General features: G+C 33.0%; 1 long non-coding RNA gene across 1 annotated transcript; it reads right to left on the reverse strand.

The window, feature by feature from the left end:
- Positions 4,472 to 5,000, reverse strand: LOC110264463. Its single transcript, XR_002350647.1, has 2 exons — positions 4,882 to 5,000; positions 4,472 to 4,722 (listed from the first exon to the last, which is right to left on the reverse strand). It is a non-coding gene; the product is annotated as an uncharacterized LOC110264463 (long non-coding RNA).

The following is a 5,593-nucleotide window of genomic DNA, read 5'->3' on the forward strand; positions in this document are numbered from 1 at the left end:
GGTTTTCAGAAAGTTTTTTGCCATTTTTAAAGTTTCGAACGCCTCACTTTGCTCTTTTTCGAATCTCCTCATATGTTCCAACATCTCTCTCTCCATAGCCTCTTTTTCATTATTTCTAGAAGCAAAACATGACACCATAGCAAGCTCCTTTGACTTTTCATTCAAACTAGTTGATGGATCTCCTATCTTATTTTTGTTTCTGGCAATCTTATTTGAAGGGTTAGACCCATTTTTGGGTGAAGGCCCTTTTTTGTCAGCTTGTGATTTTTTCTTTGCTCTTGGCTTGAGATTTTTTTTTTTAATATGGTTCATCACAATTTGATTCTTTCGGGCTTTTGGGATACCCTTTTCTTTAGCCCAATATGCATGCCTTCACAATAGGGAGGTTCTTCATGTATCACGTTATTATGCTCCACATTATTGTCTTCAAAATCTTCCTCATTTAATGCATCAAATTTGGAACTATTCTCTATGGGTTGACCATTATTAAAATTATTCCTTTCCATATTAGTGTAAGCTTCCTTATTTAAGGATGATCCCCTAATTCTCACCAAATTTTTTTCATGTTTTCTCCTTACTTGCCTTCTTACCAACATCTACGGGCCAAATTCTGGAGGATCTTGGTTTTTTTTTTTTTGTAAGATTTAATTCCGATACTACTCCTTGATTGTTGTTTAGTTATGGTCGTCACTGAAACCCCGAGTTGCTTCAGCACCTTCCATCTCAGTGATAGTGTTAACTTCTATTCCTCCCATCTCTTTCGCGGTGTTACTTTCACGATGATTGTTGTCATTGCTAACAGGGGATTCAAGGCAATGTTCTGCCCTATGACCATATCTCCTGCAAGAGAAACAGATGAGGTGTAAGCCATTCATACTCAATGTTGAGAGTAGTTCCTAGAATAGAGATTCTAGGTACCAGCTTTTTTGATAGATCAATTTTTACGCATATTCTTGCAAATTTTCTGTGAGAGCGGATAGATATTGTACGATCAATCTTTAACATGGTTCCGATTGCAAATCCAACTCTTGATAGAAAATGATAATTATATAATTTAATAGGTAGATTAGGAATACGGATCCATGCTGCGATTTTCTTGACTACATTCTCGGATGAGAGGAAGAAAGATCTCCGATCCATCTTTGGATAATACGATTGTGGTCTGCGATCATCCATGGTCCTCCAGTAAGTGCATGTGAATAGTCTTCCTCATCTGAAAAATGAACAAGAAAATAATCACGATCCATATCAATAACATTAATTTTACCTTTTCTGACCCAATCTCTATTGAGATGTTGTTCGAAAAGTCCAAGAAGAACTCTCTTTCCCATAACTTTAACGATCAATGCCACATGCCAAGGTTTGCATCATTTGTCAAATTCTTCTTTGGAAACATGGATCACCGGGCATGGATCGAAGAGCTTATCTCCTTTCCACACCTCCTCTTCATACTTGTACCACCAGTCTTTGGGGTCTGATGCGTCTTCATCAACATCATCAAGAGTTTCAACCATATCTTCCACCATAGGACCAGCTGAAGTCAATAATGAGTCCTTGTAAGATGCCTTAAGAGTAGATGAGATATCAGAGATATTTTCTACACTCATATCCATGCCTTTTACGGGTTAATTTAGATCAACTTCACTATGAATTTTGACCTTCTTAGTGCTTCTTTGCATAAGATCCTCCATTTATGGAAGAACCCTAGGAGAGTGTTCTAGATTTTTCATTGTTGTTATAACAAATTAACATATATTGATTCCATGATGATAAGATTGTGCATCCAGTCCATCAATGCTCTTCTTGGGAGTAAATACCTATAGTCATCCCTGAGATTCATGCAAATACCCATATTAATCCCTAAGATATCGATTTTCCCATTGTAGTTCTCCAGATAGAGCTCTGAGCACTCAAAGTGGTCCCTGGGCATATTTCTGGTGATGAGTCATCACCGGAGCGCTGATGTGGACTCGGTTTGCCACGTTGGAAGGCTCCGAAACGGTGCCGTTTTAGTTTGGCTCCCTTGAAAGCCAAAAACATCGCCGTTTTGACGTTATTTAGCATGAATATCAGTTTTCTCGCCAATGCAAACTTCACTCGTCTCTTCTTCTTCCACCCTCTGACTCCATCTTCGTATACTCATCAATGGCGTAACCGTAGAGTTCTAATCCTTGGGTTGAAAAGGTTGAGACAAGAAGAATCAAGAGATTTTCGTTCTTTCCCTCCATCACCAGAAGCAAGAGGTTCGGACTTTGTGATCATATTCAAGGTAATCTCCCTCCCTTTGTTTTTACTTTACATTTTCAATTCAGTGTTGGTTGTTGATATACAAGTTGTTTGTGTGTTTGAGGTTCGAGAGTTTTGGTGTCGTTGTAGTGTCTAGGGTTTGAAGGTTGGCTGGGGTTTGTGGGGTTGCTATATTTAACCGGAATGAAACAGGGATGAAATAGGGATATGGCTCAAAAATGTGTTCTTGAAGTGTTGATGTCACACTCCAACACCAAAGTTCATACTACATCTGAAGTCACACAGCCACCACCAGTGTCAAGAACTCCTACCCAACCCAAGGTGCCAACAAAAAAATCCCAGCTTATGAATAGTTTTCCAAATATCAGTTTAATTTTTCAGAGATTCACTTGATCTTGGAGTAATTTTTTTTGCCGTCCTGCAGTAACTCCTGGACTAATTACTTCTATTTGAGGGCCACTTGTTATAATTTTTCCAAGAGCATGTTGATATTCCAAAAATTTTAGGGACAAATAATGAGTTTTTATCTTAATTTTATCTTTGTGCACTTAAGTTTTTGTAGTAAGATGAATTTAAGATATGAGTTTTTATTTGATAGTGATTTGGATATGAGTTAAAATATACTAGTACTACAATAAATTTATCAAAGCTTATATTGTCTTGAAGTACACCATTAATTGCTATATAGTTAAGTTTGACAGTAAGGTGGACTTGTTTTGCCTAAAATGTTTCCACGCTTGGCTAAATGTCTCTTTGAAACTTGTGATAAATGTTGTGCAGGAGGAATTGCCTAATAATCTAGTCAGACTAAATATGTTATTTCTGTGATTCACTCCTATTAGAGAAGAAAAGAAGTTTTAGAATTATTTATTTCTATTAATGGTTTATTATTATACTTAGATTTTATCAAGAATTAATTAAATGATGGGAAATTAATTGCACTTTTAATAAGAATAGGAAAATAAAAGTGGTGTTTTTATCACAAACAAAAAAGAATAAAAAATAAAGTTGTGTTCTGCCAGATTTGTTGGACTTGAGGAAACTAACAACTATATACATTTTATTCACTAGCAACTTTGTCATTTATTTATAATATTTAGTTAGAAAACCTTTTCATCATTTTTCAGTGTAGATCAATTAGTGGAAGAGAGATTTCCATTCTCATATTGTCAGGAAAATAGATTGCTATTGCATTAGTTGACCAAAGTAAATTGAGGTGCAGGTTTCTTCTTATATGTTCTGTTCTTTTTTTACTTCAATACTTAATTGATGATAGCTTTTCAACAGTAATATACCCCACATTCTTACCAACTTTTTACATGGTGCCTGTGGTAAACCAAGTTTATTCATTTGATACCATTCTTTTTAGAAGAAACTTGTCACTCCAATTGCATTATAACACATGTTTTTTGTTCATAGTTTAGCTCCTGAATCATTGTCAGATTATCTGCATATCTGTTAGGGACTTTCATAGGGATCGATTGTAAAGTTTAAAGACTTTTATGGGGATAAGCATAAACGCCAGGGACTATTATGGGTCACGAATTTGGGGATTTAGGGTTACATATAATAGGAGGGACCAATTTGGGTACAAATTGGAAATTCACCAGCTTAGCTAGCCGTTAGGAGCCCTCCAGCGTGGCAAACCGAGTCCACGTCAGCACTCCAGTGATGACTCATCACCAGAAATATATCCAGGGACCACTTTGAGTGCTCGGAGCTCTATTTGGAGGACTACAATGGGAAAATTGGGATCTTAGGGATTAATATGGGTATTTCCGTGAATCTCATGGACGACTATGGGTATTTACTCCTCTTCTTGGGGATGTCTAAAATGAGCACAACAATTATGTGCGCATTGAATGTGTCACATTTATATACATCATTGGATTTCATTAAATGAAAATTAAAGGCTAATATAAAAGAAGAGCATTGATGGACTCTTACAAATGCAGAATATCTTAGTACATAAATACGTATTTTTACACAATACTTTAAATGACAATATAATCTTTTATTCTTAAATAATTAAATATAAAATATATAAATACAAAATATCTAAATATTTTTATTTATTAAAATTAATTATTATGCAAAATTTTTTATAATATTCTTCTCATATTCATTTTAGATCATGATGAAGAGAATCCTCATCGATATTTTGATTATTAAAGTAATAATTATTTGATTTTACTAAGTGATTGCATCTCATCACATTTAAAAATTAAAATTTGTAATAACCATATATCATTAATTTAAAACTTCAAAATGTTTTATTTCATCGTTTTTCCACTTATCAGTAGAAACAGCAACAAAGGTCGCCCACACAATGGCCGACTACGTCGCCCCCATAATGGCCATAGTCGGATTTGCTTTCTAAACAGGCTTCATCGCAATCTTTATCATAACATTTTCTTCCTTTAAGCTTCACGCACTCCTTCCTTAAGCCTTCAACCATTGTGCCACTTGTTGCTTCTGCAATAATTGGTAAAAATTAATTAAACCCAATGTCATTAGAGTTTTCGTGTAGATGAAAATTAAGGGTCTCTTTAACAAAAAAAAAATGAAAAATAATTTATTTTCTCATGTTAAAAGAATATTTATTTAATTAAGCTTTGAAATGAGTTTTATTACCTGAAGTCAATAGCACAGCTACAAAAAAAATACACAAGAATATTTTTGGAGCCATTCTACAAAGATCACCTTATATTCTTTTGTATTCTTCGAATAAAGGAATACGAATACAATCTCATCTAACTTTTAAATTATTTATAATGTCACGGAAAACTAATTTTTATTTGTTAGAATATATTAAAATTAATTAGTATTTATTATTCTGATTTTTTTACCATTTATAAAAATTTTTTGTATATTATATTATTTTATACCATTAGAACAGACATATTTTTTTTTATTATTTTCTCTTATCTTTTTAAAGCTTGTTTGGGTGAGTTCTTTTTTAAGTTATCTTTTTTTAAAAGATCTTATGGAAAAGTAAAAGTAATTTTATGTTTGGATATCTCATGTAAAAAGATCTTTTTATCTATCAATTATGTTTGGGTATAACAATATAAAAGTATTTTTTTGTTTATTTATTACATGAAAAATATCTTTTTTTAAGAGAAAAAGATCTTTTAAAAAAATATGTAAATTACAACTTCTCAAAAAAGATGTTTTTTTTTTTATTTTTCTAGTACTTTTACTTTTACTACTAGAAATTTGCCAAACACGCTAAAAAATAAAAAAAGATATTTTTTCATTAAAAAAGATTTTTTTTATCAAAATAATGGCGTCCAAACAAGCACTTAATTAGTACTACTAATATAATATCTTTTGCTTTAATGAG

Source organism: Arachis ipaensis, chromosome B07 (assembly GCF_000816755.2).
Source record: "Arachis ipaensis cultivar K30076 chromosome B07, Araip1.1, whole genome shotgun sequence".
Lineage (NCBI taxonomy): Eukaryota > Viridiplantae > Streptophyta > Magnoliopsida > Fabales > Fabaceae > Arachis > Arachis ipaensis.